General features: G+C 39.0%; 1 protein-coding gene and 1 long non-coding RNA gene across 2 annotated transcripts in view; one reads left to right on the top strand and one right to left on the bottom strand.

Moving 5' to 3' along the window:
- Positions 1-10,457, bottom strand: part of crfa4 (cytokine receptor family, class I receptor 4) — a 61,774-nt gene extending 51,317 nt beyond the window's left edge. Inside the window, exon 1 of the mRNA XM_082525655.1 lies at positions 9,967-10,457. The gene's annotated coding sequence lies outside the window, so the exon portion shown is untranslated. The remainder of the gene's footprint in view (positions 1-9,966) is intronic.
- On the top strand, positions 4,153-4,535 carry LOC309699728. The gene is made up of 2 exons (XR_014274449.1): positions 4,153-4,282; positions 4,363-4,535. It is a non-coding gene; the product is annotated as an uncharacterized lncRNA (long non-coding RNA).
- Positions 10,458-18,487: the final 8,030 nt, after the last annotated feature.

The following is an 18,487-nucleotide window of genomic DNA, read 5'->3' on the forward strand; positions in this document are numbered from 1 at the left end:
AAATTCTTCAAAAGAAAAGCGCACAGGCCACAATGAAAACGTCTGGCTTTAATGCTGTCACTTTTCTGCTCGCTGATCTGCAGACCATGCTGGAGTGAACAGACACCAGGGGCTGAACAGCCTGCAAATGACAGCTGCTCAAGCACTAATGCAAACCCTTTAACAGCCAAAGAAGAGACCTGAAAGTCCTCCCAGGAATTAACTTGTGTTCACATCCCTGTAAAGTACAAGAACATGTTTCTGTCACTCTGTGACCACGGTTCTAATTGTCATGTGCAGTGATAAGTCTTATCTGGAGGATGTATGCTGCTCTGTGGTTTCCATTTTCCACCAAACCATCACAGTGCCTTGGGCAACGCACAAAGGAAATATAGATCTGAATGGACAGGGGCGTTCGATCCACAGGAACTCACATGTTATGTTTGGTTTTCAGCGTTATATAATCCTGCATGTCCATGTTGACCCAATCCCACAGCAATCTTTGATGAACACAGCCAGAAAATTGGAGTCTGCTTGAAACAGCTTGAATCTGAGCTGAGAGCCTTAAACACAATGTGTGCTCTCGTGATTTTGTTGTTTAAGGGGTCTTAAACTTATTTAGGTAAAGTTAATAACTGAAAAAGGTAATAACACAACTTTAATCAACAAATCTGAATACTTCATGACTCTACTATAGATTTCAGGGCACTGAAAGTCGGGCACAGTCCACTTTTCTGGAAGCAGAACAGTCCTCTAAAATACTTTTAAAGTGAACCTGCGTTGCTTTTAAATAACGAGGTCAGTGACTGTACAACTAATCCCTGTGAGCCAAATGCTCAGGCTTTAGGATGCTGTTTCTTTCTTCTTCTTTTTTTCTAATGTCACAGAGAGTGGGTATCCCTGATATGGCCATCTTTTGCCATATCAGAACTGCCTGCTGGTCAAACTTTCACTTTAATAGTGTCAGCCAATCAGAAGAAGTGCCTCAAAGAGGAAAGAGCTAAAACAGGTTGTTTCAGACAGAGAATGAGCGGAAGACAGCATCTGAGTTTGCACGTCAGATCTGGCATACTTTCAGGTTCTTTAGATGCTCAAAATTAAATCTCTCTCCCTTCTTCTTGAGGCTGGTTGGGATCTATTGTGGAAAAGACTTAGGTTTTTTTCAATATTTCATTTTCAAACTGCAAATAACACATAGCTACTTCAGTAGGGTCCATCAATAATACATTTAGAGGTGGAAAGGAACAGAATAGGTGCCCTTTGTCAGGCTATGGTTGCCAGTTGGGAGAATAACCTTGCAGTTCAGGTAAGTCTGTGGTTCAGCTTCATATGTCCATCTTAATGTATGGATGATTAAACAGTGTAAAAGTTGATTAGATCAGTGATCAAAGAAAAAAGCTAACTGGTGGATACACTGTTAGGACAGATCAAGGCTCTTAAACTCTTAAAATCCACATTGCCTTTTAGCCACTTGCTAAAAAAATAATTTTAAATAAAATGCATCAATTTACTTTCTAAAAAATATACCCTTTGTGCTGTGAGAAAAATCGACAGTGCGCCTTATAATCCTGAGCGCCGTATGTATGAATTCTGGTTGTGCTTACTGACCTCTTGTCATGTTTCGGCTGTGTACAGGCAGGAGAAGGACCCAAACGCAAAACTCACGACAACGAAATTAAACTCAAAAAGCTGCTTTATTGCAGAAATGGCATGGAAAACTAAACTGGGCCATGGATAACTAACACACAGGGAAACACAGCCATGAGGGAGACTATGACACTGACAAAGAGAAACACAGGGCTTAAATACACAGAGGGATAACGACGGAATGAGACACAGAAGGAGAGCACAGCTGGGAGTAATCAGGCTGGACGAGACAAGGGAAGCAAAACTAGAAACACTCACATGAGACATGGACCTTCAAAGTAAAACAGGAAACACACTGACTGAATTCTAAACATGCAAACTTAACAGCAACTGGGGAGACAGAACATAGGAACCTGAAACATGGTACAAAAACGTCACAGTGGACATAACATGGAACACAGGGAAGCCATATGACAAAGCCAAAGAACTAAACCTATGATAACCATAACAGACCTAGGGAAACAAGAAACAGTACAACAAGGGACTCAAAACATAAACCATAATATAAAAACACAAGATCTCTTCAAAATAAAATAGGAAACATAATGAGACGCAGACATGACAACCAGAACTTGACAACGTAAGACACAGACATGAAACACATGAAGAGCAGGGGAGACTTAACATGGGTTGGAAACACAAGGGGGAACTAATAAGCAAATAAACCTAGGAGACCTAATGAGCTTAAACATACTATAAACATCAAAATGAACTAAAACTCAAAACACTGGGTCATAAGACCCAGGATCGTAACACCTCTAACTGATTATATGTGGTACACAGCGCTCAAAATCTGTCAAAAAATGTTTTTTGACAGATTCAGGTCCCAAAGTCAAACGAACTCACTGAGAGTTAAAAACTGTCTAAATTTTTTCATCTTTAAAAATGATAAGTGTTGCTGCTTTACCAGGTGTAACAATGAAGTTTAATATTCAAGCATCCATGAAAACATAACCGACTTAGAAGTTAGCAGGAAGTTAGCTAGCTAGTTTCCACCTAAACATGATATAGCATGTTCTGACTGAGAGATTTCTGAAAAAAATAAAACTTACAGCTCTGCTATCACTTCCAGCATAAATGAAGACAGAAAACCAAACAGCAGTGAATTTTGTAGGGTTACTGAAGTTGGGCTAGCTGGTATATAATGATGTGCTATGTGATCGCTAGCGACACAGCTATGTTAGCATAACATAAACACAGTGAAGCTGGAGGATGAACGCTAACCTTTTTCCACTTGATAAAAGTTAACACGAGGGTTCCTGATGGTTAGAGACAAATGCAATCACATGGCAGGATACTGTAAATGGACCAAACTTCAGTCAGGAGACAACTGAGATAATCCATCCACAATACGAGGTTAGTCATTAATATACTGCAACAACATGAGAATAGAGCCGCTGCAGGAGAATTCAACATTAATGAATCAATGGTATGGAAGTGGAGGAAGCAAGAAGAATAAGCTGACTAAAGCTTGACGTATCTGACTGTTTTGTTTCACTTAATGCACCTTATAATCCAGTGCGCCTTATGGTCCAAAAAATATGGTAATATACCACACAGTATCATAAGCCTGGTAACCATTATTATAATTAGGGCTTTGCCAAATAATACCATCCTCTTATATACCAGTATAAATGCTTACATGGTACAAACGTGTCACATTTTAAGATCAGTAATATGGCAACACCAAGTCTGTAGCTTCCCTAGCATACATAACAACAAGCTCAGTCATGGATAAGAGTGAGAGCCACGTGTGAGCCTCCATTGACGGTTTAGTAGGAAAAAAAGGGAACTATTAAAACAATCTCGAATAAAACTCAATACTTGAGCAGAAAACTGCTCCCACTAAAGGTGGAAACAACAAACCTGTTTCACCACTTCACAAGCAAATAGCCATCAACGAGCAGAACCAGGCCACAAAAAACGAGACGCTAGCAGCTGGTGATCTGCTACCCAAATGTAAACGAATTACTAAGGAGAGTGGTGCCAGAGCACTCGCTAGCTGTACTCTATATGACCATGAGAGTAAATACTGGATGGAAATTACTGACATGGTCACATTGTGGAAAAGCAGAGCTTTAATTAGTGCTTGCATGCAAGGTAACACGGTCAAGTTACTTTATTTTGGAAAAAAAGAGCCGCTCATTTTGTTTCCGCTAATTAATGCTTGTGACATCATTTTGAAGCTACATTACCCAGCACATTTGTCATCATTATATGTGATTATCAACATTGTTTACTTACACCACGCACTTTATTTCAAGTAGACCTGGTTTTGGAACAGCTCTTAATATTTTCTGAAACTTTCTTTCGCTAGTTTTATTTTGTCATTTTTTTCTTTTACATTCAATTTATTTTCTGTCAGGGTCCTGGGACTGGGCGACCCAGGATCTCTGAGCAGTTATGAATTATATTATTATTATCATTATTATATGTATTTTGGTGTTGCTTCCCTTCTCTGTGCTTGTGTGTGTATATATGTGTGTGTGGCTGAGCACCCGTTTATAGGCGGCGTCAGGCCTGGAGGGTGTGGTCCTGCAAGGGGACTGGCCACACCCGAAGCCACACACCTGCTGCTGATCAGGCCTCGTCGGGGGAGCTACTTAAGAGAGTCTTGGAGCTCCCACCGACGCGGGATCATTGCATGAGACTCCACGTTAGTCGTCCTGTTATTGAGTTAGTGTGCATGCCCGCAGTTGTATGTGTCCTGACGGCTGCGTCTTATGTTTCCCGCAGGAGCAGCGTGGAAGACACGAGAGCAGCGAGCACCGGGGGGTGCTGACACGGGAGCGGAGAGAGCACAGAAACACGGACTATTCACGGGGAGACACGACACTGGAGTCTGGGAGAACACGGGGATTTATTGTTACGTTGTTTCACTTTGTAAATAAACACTGTCTATACATAGAGCACCGCGCCTGGGTCCTCCTTCCCCACTCCTTCCACGGTGTGCCATGCCATACCGTGACATTTTCAGATAAACGGAAACTCTATTTTTATAAACAGCAACATTACCACCGTCCAGGACCCCAATTCAGTGTCCTTGCAATTCTAGACAATCATTTCCTTATGGTGTAGTAAAGTGCATTATATTATATGTAGCTGTTTTGATGTCAGTAACAACAATTATAGTGACTACAGTGGTATTTATGAATTTCAGTCAAAGCTTGTGTGGTGGCAGGTCTCATGAATAGTCATTAATAGGCATGGGTCACTTGCCTAACATTTTCCTGTTAAACACAAAACTAAAATGCCTTCATGATCATAATTTAAACAAATTAATATTAAGGTAGGTGGATGCCATTCTTGTATCCTAAGTGAATTTTAGCCGATTTGCCAAATAGTTTAAGGTGCTAACTCTAACTCTACCCCTAACAGGTTTCAGGTCACCTAGTGCATAAAAACCAGAGGAAGTGGAAAGAAATGGATGGACGGATGGATGGATAAAATATCAGCAGCACGGCCCAAACTCCAGTTAGTGGATCATGTATTTTCACCTATCACAGCAGAGGAAAGTCATTGAGTTTGATTATGCAGATATCAGCCTAGCAGATCATTCCACCTGGGATCAACAAGTTGACTTGGTATAAACGTCAGACACTATGGGATGTTTCCGTTATTTTGTCAGAGTTCTGCTCTGCTTAAATCGATACTGATTTTTATCTGGTGTCCATTTTAATACATTCATGTATTGGTGTCGCCGTGACCTTTTCATTCTCTTGAAAGCATTCAATCTGCAAATCAAATGGAGGATTTCACTGTGGAGAAAAGCAATTTCTGAATAAAAACAGGTACATGACAACACTGACCCAAATGTAGATGGTGCAAAAACTACGGGAAAAAAAGCTGCACACTTGATTAGATCTCCCAAAACTTTGAAAACCTGAAAATCTTTTCCATCATTGCCTTTGTTGTCTGCAGCAGATTGGGATTCATCAACAGTGTTGGTCAAGTTACTTGAAAAAAGTAATCAGTAACTAATTACTGATTACTTCCCCCAAAAAGTAATCCCGTTACTTTACTGATTACTTATTTTCAAAAGTAATTAATTACTTAGTTACTTAGTTACTTTTTAAAAACATGATTTACAACCTGAATAGGTGATAAAGCGATAGATCTTTCAGCCCAATTCTACTTTTTCTACATAATCCATCATATAAAATGTAATCAAATGGAAAAGTCTCTCTTTTTAAAACTTGTTTTATTAGTTTTAATCTTTTAACTTTATGCATCAAGCAAAAATTTAATTATATGCAACATTCTCTGACTGGAAGAAATTTATTTAACATTTAAACCTATTTTCTGCACATTCCAGCACATTAAATAATTTTTTTTGTGTTTACACTCACTCTTTCAAATAGATGCAAGTAAAACACAGCAGAAAATAAATAAAATCAAAGAGTAGCGGTCCTGTTGCTCTATTTTCACCTGTAAAGCAGGAGTAGGGTAGGCGGAGGTTTGCCCTGGTGCAGGTGTGCTGCAGCGGTCAGTGGAAGAATCCGTGAGTTTCTCTGTGAGTTTCCCATTACGTCATAGTGCACTCGGTGCTTGTTTGGAAGTTTAGGGGTTTTTTTTGCTGTTAAAAGACGTTTTCTTCCCACGCACAAAGGACGCTAATGTTTTTGTCACTTTTTATGGAATCAGACTCAAAATAAGGTCAGTACTTCCACGCTTTAAACGCTGCACGCTCATACTCTCTCCCGCACTCGATATATGATCCACTGTTGATCTGCACACAGCTGTTGTCACGAATGTCGCACTCGCTTACGTCACTGTCATGAAACATTCTCACAAAAAAATCACGGTTTTAGTAATGCAGTAACGCAGCGTTCCTACGGGAAAGTAACGGTAATCTAATTACCGTTTTTGCAATAGTAATCCCTTACTTTACTCGTTACTTGAAAAAAGTAATCAGATTACAGTAACGCGTTACTGTAATCTGATTACGCATTGTAGCACCTTATCTTACTGTGTCAGACTGAGACAACTGCTGTTGTGGCTAAAAATACAGTAAATGAAAGAAAATGAAAAGTTACAAGTAACGCGTTACTGCCCATCTCTGTTCATCAACAACTTGGAGTCACTTCTGACCAAGACGTGTCTTTAACTCACAAACTAACCAAATCTGTAGACCTTGCTCTTTCCATTTGTGCAGTATTGTTAAACATCCTGTCTCAGAGTGATGTTGAAAAACTAGGTCATCTATTTTGCTTCTTTGAGACCAAGTGGTCTATTATCCCAACAGAGCACTCGGCTCCCAGACTTCCAGTTTGGATTTGGGAGAGTGACACTATTTCTGCATTGAAGATTAGACTTACAACTTTCCTTCTTGATAAAGTTTACAGTTAGGGCTGGATCAGGTGACCGTGAGCCATCCTTTAGTTAAGCTGCTATACGCTTAAGCTGCTGGGGGACTACTAAAACACAGTCCTGCTCAAATGTGATGAGCTGATTGTTATAGTTCTCTCTCCAGCATTGTAGCACCTTATCTTACTGTGTCAGACTGAGACAACTGCTGTTGTGACTAAAAATACAGTAAATGAAAGAAAATGAAAAGAAAAGCATCTACAGTCTTTAATTTACAGTTAGGTCTGCAGCAATGTCAACCTCAAATGCAACATGAAATGCTCAACTTGTGTTTTTTTTATTTAGTGGTTTTATATGCTCAGTGTTTCTGAAGTGATGAGCAAACAGAAGATAGAGAAACAGAGGAAATAATCATTAAATAGGGTTAATGATCATCACCCTCTCTCTGACTTCAGCTGGGCTCACTGAAAAAAACTTGGATGCTCTGGTCTGAATCATATTAATCTAACAGATTCCAAATTGTTCTTATAAAGTCTTCCTCAAACACTAATATTAGCTATGGAGCTTTCTGTAGTTTTCTGTAGTAGGTTCGATATCTTTCATGTTATGCTTCTTGTTCACAATATCATTAGAAAGCATTTCCAGGTATGTGCAGATGGTACCCAGTGACTACAAATCAGTTAGTTAGAGTGCAGACACGTCTGAAAGGCAACAACATAAGGATTAAACAAAAATAGAAATGCTCAATCTGTGTGTTTTACTGACTTTATAAATGCTGTAAATGCCCTCTGTTCCCATACTTGAGCTGCATTTAGAAGTTTCAGTTAGAGAAGATGACAAGATCTACTTTCTCCTGACTTTAAAAGCCCAGTTCATGCAGACAAAAGTTTTCAGAGAAGAAGAAGGTGGCGATGTGATTAAACATTTGCAACAACGACAAAGAAGAAAAGAACAGATGTGTTCACAAAACTGCACCCAGAATTTCGTCCTTGCGAATCCCTGTGCACAGTCGTCTCTTAATGTAGGAACTGAACTGATCTTGAACAAGCCTCAGAAAACATCTTGTTTATGGCTCATTGTTGCGGAAGTGGCTGAATGTATGCTTGCTGCCATTCTTATCTGTTATAACACATGGGGTCATGAGGGCGAAGGGGTTTACTGGGCAGAGATAAGCTCACACAGAGCTGGGTGTCTGCAGAAAAATCTTAAAAAGCATCGATTTCACGTTCTGAAATGTCACTCTTGTTTTCTATTCTGCTCCATTATCTGACTTTAGTTATTACATCTTTCCAAGGTCCAAGTCACAGTTAATGGTTATCTAAGAATTAATACAGCATTAATACACTAAGAAAGCCAAATGTTCAGCTCATTAGACTAAAAAAAACAAACAAACAGTAAAGCAACAAAGTGCCACATTTTAGAATCTGGAATGATGATCAGATGATTTTAGGTTACATTAATTGACTCTTTCAGCTAAAATTCAGGGATTTTCCTGAGCCTTGAATAGCTGCTTGTTGGTGACACCAGCACAGCTGACCGGCATCCACTGAAGGCAAAGAGTTTGTCTTATTTTATTTAACAGAAATATTATTGGGGGTTTTCCTATTATTCCTGAAGTATTTGTGTACAAAATGTCTACAAATGTTGAGTAGATGAACCCCAACTTGAATTAAATGCTTACAGATTTAATTTTATTACAGCGCTGCTTATTTTCCTTTACGTCTGCCTGAAACCTTACTCTTCAATAGCACATAAACATGGGCACTTCCTAGATCACATAGGGCCCAATTTGATCACCAGAAGGTTAGATTTCTCATTAAATTATTCATAAAACGGTGGAACATCCTGACATCTTTAAAAAAATAAGTGCACTTTTCAATGATGCGTCAACGTCTTTCCACATTCAGTGACACAGCTGTCATTACATGCACCACACGATTACGGATCAAAGAGGAAAGTTACACAGCCGTTGCTTTGTTGAAACTAAACAGAAGTATTTCACATCTTTTATTTGAAGCAACTTACATCATCCTAGAAATAATTTTAACTTTCCAGATGTTTTCACTGTGATGACGCACTGCTGCCATCACCACAGCAGGTGTTGTGTCGTATTGATAATGTCTGTAATTAATGACTCCACCGCAATTTTCACACTTTGTGAGGTCACCCAGTGACCCAGATTGGACACAGGTTTGACACTCCTGCTGTACACTGACAATGGTTTTCATTGCTATCTCTCATATTTTTGGATGGTTTTTTGATCAAGAAGCAGACATGATATTTGAACCGTGTGGTATCACAAAAGGTCAATCTTCAAACCACACTGAGAGATATTTAAAATGAGCAGAAAAGAACAATTTTAAGTCAGAGCACTCAATTAAAGTAACCTGTATTAAAAGTGAATTCAAATAATAACTAAAGTAAATTGAATGCCATCCTCAATATCCTGAACTTGATAAGTGCTTAAGAAACTTCACAGATCTTTTTCTTTTCTTTTCTTTTCTTGTCCTACATCTGGTTCTGCATCGATTATTTTTTGGGGAAAAACTTAAATTTGACCATTTGTCTTCTCAAAAAGGGACTTACAAAACACACAGGAGCAGGTGTACAGACATACTGAAAAGGTGTACATGTGCTCCTCAGGCAGCAGTTTCACTGTCAGGTGTAAAGAAATTTTAAAAAGAAACGTATTTATATCAAATGTCAGTAGATAAACATGTTCACTCCAACACACAGAATAGCATCAGTTTTAAAGGTAATTTACAATAGTCACTATATTTTCGATGGATTCAACGTGTGTGTGTGTGTGTGGGGGGGGGGGGGGGGGGGCGTCAGTAAGCAAACTGTGGTGAAAACTCTCCTATTGGGGTTTTGCATAAAATAAATAAGCAGTAATAAACAGTTGTGTGATTCTTCAGACAGTTCACGCATTTTCTTTCCGCTTTACATGAAGTTTGTAAACTGGGATCTTCTTGTTAACCTTACAAACTGGCGCACTTGACCTGCAGATTAAAAAGCAGGAATCCGTCTTACCTGGAGTAAGCCTCTTTAACGCCTCCTGTGGCGCGATTCCTCAAACACAAACCCACGCGGGGAGCAGGAACCGGCCGGTGGCCCGTCGATTGAGCAGATAGTGGGGATGAAGTCCGTACGAAGAGTCGGGAGCTGTTCTAACAGCTGCTGCTGCTGTTGCTCGGTGCTGATGTGCTGTCCGCGGAGCGAATGCGCCTTTCACCACCCTGTCACAGTATTTCTGTCCCCCTCCCCTCCATAAGGAGCTTTTCCTCCACCTGATCCCGCGTCATTAGCCAAACACCAGCTGGAGCTCTGGACTCCCCCACCCATCTTTACTGAACCACCTCCTCGTCTCCATTGCGCTCTGCTCCGAGGAGCAATGTGTGGAAGACAGTTAGTGCCAAAATAGAAATACAACGTGTGCGCTAAATGAAGCAAATTAAACAGAAACAAAAAAAGGTAACATTTTTAAATAAATTCTAAATTAGAGCCAGTTTGTTCATATGAAGAAGTCCCAGTTTTAAGAGAAAGGAAATTTATAAATGACTAAATAGTGTTGGGTTTTTTTGTTTTGTTTTTTTGCACTAACTCCACTTTGCAGTTATTTATTTGTAAAAAAAATGTTTGGAACCACTTTGTGTTGGTCTTTCATGTGGAATTCAAATAAAATTGATTCATGTTTGTGGCTGTAATGTGACAAAATGGTAGTCACTTCAGTGGCTCTCCTGGAAGCAGGGACACGTTTCTCTTGGTTCCCACCCACTTCCCATTGCTGTTGCTTATTTCGCAGTATCAGAATGTCTTTCACTTTCTGTGGTCTCTCTTTGGACTTTTGGATCTCCGTATTAATCAGTATATTCTGGTTATACCTCATATTACTGTCTATGTTACCACAATGTGTACATATCTTTCTGGGAAGCTGCATGTCAGGCTACCTCATAGGTTTAACAAAGTACTCAAGTGTAACATCCTGTTTGGAAATGGGCACCAATAAGTGAGGATGTCCTGTCGTAAATTCTTATACGGTAAACCTGGATTAATTAGCAGGAGAAAATGAACGAAAAACTGAAGGATGTAAACTATGTTAAATTTTTGATACTGTATTGATAAAAAAGCAAAACAAAATGTGTTGGGTTTTTTTGTTTGTTTGTGTTATTTTATCAGGATTTATGAACATAATGTTCACGGGACAAGCAGATTGTTGTGATTTAAGTGATTATGGTCAGAAACAACTGAGTTGTGAAACTGAAGAAAAAGGTAAAGGTCTTCCCACTATTTAGTTCCAGATGACTTCTGGTGCATTAAAAAGAAATCCATGAATTACAATGAAACAAATAAATGAAAATAAATAAAATCTCTATTATTAATAATTAATAAAAAGTCAAATGACAATACAAATTTAATTCAATTCCAGTTTATTTGTATAACACCAAATCCCAGCTACACGCTGCAGAATTAAGGAGAAGACACCTAAAATCAGACAGCCCCTCTGTGAGCAAGCATTAGGTGACAGTGGGAAGGAAGAACTCCCTTTTAACAGGAAGAAACTTCCAGCAGAACCAGGCTCATCTGACACAAACAAAGCAATGATGTCTTGGGGTGTTTGTTACAAGCCTCGCCCAAATGATGAAAGATGAGGAAATAACATCTAAATAAAAGTCCAGTATTCACTGTCACTATTTCTTTTGTTTCAGATTTTAGTGGGGCCACATTATACATCTGAGCGATATATATATTCACAAATATGTGAATTTTATAGACTTTTCTTCATCTTGATTTTAAAAAAGAGGTTTAGATAGCTACCTAAAAAGGTTAAGGAATGAGTCTACAAGCCAAATGGTTGGAAACCACTTGTTTAATCATACTAGTGCACAATTTCTAAAGACGTCATCTGTTTTTTAGTATATAAAATATTAATTGGAGACATAACTGCGTCTGTCAGATACACGTTTTGCAGTAAAAAGTACAATTATTCACTTTAAAATGTGGCGAGGGAGAAGCATAAAATAGCACTGACAGCTTTTGGGGAAAAAATCTTGATCCTGCAGCAGCGCTGACAGTACCACACGACGTGTGAAAGAGCAGTCATCCTGGATCAGTATTAGCTCTGCCCCACGGAGACAAAAATAATCAGATTATTCTCAGGAGCAGCTTGTTTGATTCAGGGCCCTTGTGCTGCAAGGCCTCCACTGTATGTTGCTCTGTTCGTTCACTGTGTCGCTGCCGATGTTTAACCAATGAGAAGAGCATGACTGCTCCCCAAAGTCAGGAGGCATGACTCAAATTAGTTAGAGTGCATCGTCCTTTGAATGATTCATCAAAGAGATCCCAGATCCAGAGACGCAGTGACTGAGGCGACTGCCTGGATAAATGAAAGCTGATGTGAGGTGGGGTTGTGGTAGTGGAATATTTTTCTACCAGATGGGACACGGATATGTCACATATGATAGAGCTGAATACATTAGCCAACATAAACTTTGTTTTATAAATCTGTTATTTAATTTAGGTTGAGGTTTAAATAGTGCTTTCAGTTTTCAATTCCAAGGATTACTGTTTTTACAGGGGCAGATTCTCAACTGCAGCACAAACTTGTAGATTTTTACTGACTGGAATTCTCCCAAGCAGCTTTTAGTGTCTATAATTAGCCCTGCCGTGGAGTTGATGCCCTTCTACAATTTTGTCCAGCTCCTCTTTTGCATATCCATTCTCTTGGGTCACCTCTACATTCTGTGCTGGGAGACCTAGCAAAGATTCCTGTTGCAGCAAACATGACCGTCCATTCTTGGAATTGGTCTACCTATTAACCTGAATGAGTTGCAGGCACCATCTGATCCTGCCAGTAGTGACAAGGACACTAGCAATAAGGAAAGAGAAATTACCTTTGGCCACCTTTTTTGAAGCTGGACAACTGAGTCATTGTGTTTCACTGTGAACCTAAACTGTACCCGCTGTCAACTGTACCTGAACTGAAACACTGCTTGAAGTGCTTGCAGCACCAAAGGAACCTGCTGTGTTCAGACTCGTTTTAAGTTTTGAGTACCTTTGGTTTAATTGCGGGATGTATTTAATTTGTGTTCTTTTTCTGTGCCTCCTTAAACCCATTTAGTGCAAGACATTTTCAGTTGTATAATAAACTATTAGACATGTTTCTATTAGTTCAAGTTCATCTCAAGAACAACTCAACTAACAACTTTTAGAGTCTCCTTCAGCTGGAAAGTTAAGGCCTTGTTTTGAGCAGCCTCCCGACTCACTCTGCAGGTGGCATTTTCCTGCATTTCCTTCACCTGATGTTGTAGCCAAAACAACTCCTCAGCGTACAATTTTGAAGTAGATGCTTTAAATCTCGGACGATGTTTTGGTGGGCTATGAGGTTTTCACGAGTGCTTGCTTTTTTGCTTTTTTCCTCATTTTGAGGGAAATTATTTCATTCCCCTTTTCTTGACTCGTCATTACAGCTTGACTCCATTCCGGGTATGAATTTTCTGTTTCAGATGCTAACACGGCTGAAGCAGCTTAACCTTGCACTACTGAAGTTCCTTTGAAACTGAGATCTCTAAATTTTGGCTGTAGGACTTCACATGAATATCCATAGTTTGGATGTTTGCAGCCGTCATACCGCTTTTTTAAAGTGTGATGAGTGAAAACTTTTAGTTAGCTTGTTTTCAACATCCTAAGGACCTACCTACAGCTTAAAAAGGCCTTTAAGAAACAAATTCCACCACTCAGCAGCCTGACTGAGCTGGCGTATGTATTGTTAGTTTTTATTACCAGCTACATCCATAAACTGTAATAGCTGCAGGTAGTATTTTTGTTTTCCAGACTCTTTAGAAGTGAATAGTCACCATGGCAACAACAACAACAAAAAAAAGCTGAAGCCATTATACATAACCCAAACTATATTTCTTAGCTTAGTCAAGCAGTTTATATTTCCTTAACTTCACTATGTTGTTTCCAATGAAAAGTGTCTCTGCTGTGTAAGACGTTGAGTCAGTGTGAGTGCTGAACCCCTCCAACCTCCCGATGGGGATTTGTAAATGCATAAACTATTAATTAGGCATCTCATATTATATATGAGATCAAACACAATAAAACTGAAATATTTGAAAATGGTTGTGAGATATTCAATAATGTCATGTTAATATATCAAGGATGCACTGTCACAATACTTAATACTGCAGTGCATTGTCTGATAGACTGTGATTTAATCTGTTTTTTTTTTTTTACCATATTCTTTTTTACTATACACAGCTATTTTTAATTCTGTTTTATGTTGGCATCTTAAATTTGAGAAAGTTAACCTTCTTATGTAAGCATTTGAATGTATGCTTATTTTACTTTAGTGGGATTATTTTCGATTTCACATTAGATTTCACTTTGTTATTGAGCTGTATAATAATCAACTGAACTGCTTTGTTTTTGGTTGTGTTTAAATTCATTTTTTTAACTGCTATAAAAACAGTGAGCCATGATATTTACCTGGTGATTCTATGGAAAATGTTTACAAAGGCAGCAACCCTGTTAGTCAGCTCCCTCTGTCAGCATCCATCTGTCAAAGTATTTTAAGCCTTCCTAGCTGAGTTATTGGAAAACAGGCTGTAAACCTTTTTAATTCTGCTACAATACTGGACATTTTAATATGGGAATCTATAAGAATCGGCTTAGTTTGGGGGCCAGCCTCAAGTGGACATTAGAGGAACTGCAGTTTTCCATGCTGGCTTCATTTCTCTTGCAGAGGGAAAAGAACACAGGGTGAAAATTTTCAGGTCACTAGTTGTCCATGACAGGGTGTTGTGTGTGTGCGGTCTACCTCTGCTTGTATCACTTCATGTTGAGACTGTGAGTACAATAGTTGATTTTTATGTCATGTGGTCCACAGTGCATTTCATGAAGGTCAGGGCACTGAAAACAGAGGACTGAGTCTCAGTGGGCAGCCCTAATGGAAACAAACTCCATTAGGAACCCCCTCCCCTCGCCCTCTTTTCTAAGGCCTTGAGAGAAGCCTTTATGCGTTTTTAGTGGTGAATGTGAATCCTGGTCTACAAACGTTCGAGCCCTGGTTCTGGTTTGGCAGCTCAAAGGTCTCAGCTGCAGTGCCTGCAGCTCTTTGTGATTGTGAAACGGGCCAGCGGTGATGTCACAGTCGCCATGCAACAGATTTAATCTAATCCCCTTTCCCCAGATTAGAAAGAAAAATCACTAGAAGGTCTTTTGTCTAAATTACACACCATGTGAGTATTTGTTTAACCTCCATCTTCTACAGCAGGTTTACCATATGCTGTGACGCTCCACCCTGGACTAAGTTTTGACCTCTTTTGTAGGTTATACTGCTCACGGCTGACATAGAAATACAGTGCGAAGCTGCGGAATGACAAGTGAATAAATTATTCATTTCGCAGGATTTCAGCCTTAAACATTCTCCCTTCAAACCAAGCACATTTCAGATGGAGAATCATAATTATTCGTTATGCTTAACTGAGGCATTGCGAGAAGTGAGGAACTGCACCAATGTGGACAAGTCATTTTAACCAGGCTGAGCTTCTTAATTGGCAGATATCCAAAGACTGTTTAGGGTGTAAACCAACACCAAACCCTGACTAAAACCAACAGGCTAACTGATAGTTACCTAATAGCAGTGTAATAGAGACAACAATTACATAGGTTTGACTGGATGACTTTGTGCACTTGGAGAACTTGCATAATTCATTTGGACTGTTTGGCACAGGAGGCAAAGTGACAAACACAAGCTGGATTTTATCCCAAGGACAAAACAAATAAATAAAATAAAGCACATACAATGTGGAGAGCTGAGGGTTTACATCAAATATGTGGTAAATGAAAATAATCACAAAGGTTGTGTACATGGCACAGCAGCAGAGGTGGTGAACACAGTGGAATAAGATTCATTTAACTGTATGCATTACTGGATGTCTTACTGTTCAATTTGACTAAATATTACCTTTAGCTTCTGCTGTTATCAAATAAAGTTTAACATCTGTTGTAAAAATAGCCTCATTATATTTGCTCAGAGGTTTTCTTAACGTGCTAGCAACCTCTCCAGAGTGTGTGTTTTACGAAGATGGTGGAAGAATGATACTTTCAGATAGGAATAATGTTTTCCTGGTATATGACATCAAGCCTCTTATTAGCCTCTATTTTTGCCAGTTTGCTGTAATAAAGTCAAGGTCCATTGACAAAAACTCCTGTTGATGGACTCTCCAAAACTAATGCTTTCATCTGTATTCTTGGATTGGCCAAGAGAGGTGCTAACGCAGCTGGGCAAATCTCCTTCATAATCATATAAGTCTAAAGGAGGCATGGCATTTCTTGTCATTTAGCTATTAATTTTTTACTAGATTTCCCTTGCAAGAGTTTACAGAATGGTCTGAAAAAGAGAGTTCTCTGGGCGAAATGCCTTGTTGATGTCAGAGGTTAGAGAATGGTCAGATGGCTTCAAGCTGAAATAGACAACAGCAAATCAACCACTAACTAATAACCAACTTGTTACAACCAAACTATGCAGAAGTGCATCTCTGAATACAGCAGAAGATCACATTTAGTGCCACGTTTACATGGGCCCACTAAAATTGGATAACAGAAAGCTTGTGTGGTCTGATGAGTCTTGATTTCTTCTTCGACACTGAGATGATAGGGTCAGAATTTGGAGTAAACAACATGAAAGCATGGCTCAGTCCTGCCTTTTATCAGTACTTCAGGCTGTTGGTGGTGTAATGGTGTAAAGGATATTTTTTGACACCCTCTGGTCACGTTAGTATTATACTGGGCCTCATTTAAATACTAAAACCTATTTGAGACCATGTCCATCCCTTTATCTCCACATTGTTCTTGTCTTCTGATGGCTGCTTCCAGCAGGATAACACACTGTGTCACAAAGCTCAAATCATCTCAAAAAGGTTTCTTGAACATGACAATGAGTTCGCTGTTCTCAAATGGCCTCCACAGTCACCAGATCTTAAGCCAATAGAGCACCCTTGGCATGTGATGTAATGAGATATTCATTTTGGATGTGCAGCTGTTTTGGTGGTAAAAGGGGGTCCAGTGTATGCCTACAGTATTTAACCAGTAGTATATGAATTCATTAAATTAGCTTCATTGTGAGCCAGTAAAACTATATAATCTCACATGGCCCTGTCACACCACTTTAACATTAGTGTTGAGATGGACACCTGTACTGGAGTACCAGGGGACCAGCATCAATATTTAGTCTCTACCTTGTAATCTGAAGTTTTGGGCTCAGCACGTAGTTTAATCTATTACAAATATTTTCATCAGTATTGGACAGAAGTGTTTAAATGTAGCAAAATCGAGCCACATGATCCTCAGCTGGTCTTGATCGACTCATGAAAGTTTGGCTGTGACAGACAGCTCGATGTGATCTTCACAACTGTGTCAAACAACTCCAACATGTTTCAGCAATAAAAAGAAGATACACCTGCACTCTGTGTTTGTGTCTGTGCATGTGTGTGGTATTGGACTCATTCTGTCACATCTAATGTGTGTCACTCTGCCATTAAACTTCAGTCTCATTCGATCTGAATAATACATTTCCCCCATTCTCTTCAACAACCGTCTGCTTGTTCGACACTCAAAACTGACATACAAAACCTAACAAAACACGCACACACACATTATTCCAGTGCACAAATGCAAACCAGCATGCAACATGGACACACAGATGTGTTTAAATTATCTCAGTGGTCTGATCTATTTCAGTCTCTAAATAATGGCACATTACAGCTGAAGATAGAAATGACCAGTGCTGGCAAGTTACTTTGACAAGGTAATTCATTATAGTTACTAGTTACTTATTCAAAAAAGTAACTGAGTTAGTAACTGAGTTACAAGATTCTAAACGTAATTAATTACTTGAAAAGTAACTATTGCGTTATTTTTAAAAAAAAAGTTTAACATTTTTTCCAGGGTATAATTGGCCATTTTTAACTACTTTTGATGTTTCCTCTACATTTCACCTTTAAAAACTATTTACTTTGCCTTGTTTGGTATCATTCTTATCAGCACAACCTCACGTGTCTGATTTTGCAGTTATATTTTCATTTTGACATACTGTATTTACACAATTGATCTAAAATCAGACCAAAAAAAACGTAAAATCAGAGTAGAAAATGGATATATTTTTACTGTAACAACCACAAACATGTTTAATGAATCATGTTCATAACTTTAAATGCAAATATAAATTGTCAATTTTAAAATCATATGCACAAGTTTTGCAAACAAAGTTATTTGCATCCATTTACCTTTGACCTTTTATTTAAATAACCGTTTCAAACTATTTGCATAACAATCAGCTGTTCTGCATTCAATAAGATGCCACCCAAATTATTTGGGCCACTCTAAATATTTCTGTCCACTATAAAGGAGAACATCACAGCCTGATACCTGCAGCTCTGACAGCAGCAGGTGCATCACTCCTGTTTTTTACCTGGGGACAGCAGTCACCTCATTTTTCTGACACACACCACAAAACTATCCACAACACACTAACTACACAAGACAACAC

The sequence above is a fragment of the Aulonocara stuartgranti genome (genome assembly GCF_965226115.1).
Source record: "Aulonocara stuartgranti genome assembly, chromosome: 23".
In the NCBI taxonomy this organism is placed as follows: Eukaryota; Metazoa; Chordata; class Actinopteri; order Cichliformes; family Cichlidae; genus Aulonocara; species Aulonocara stuartgranti.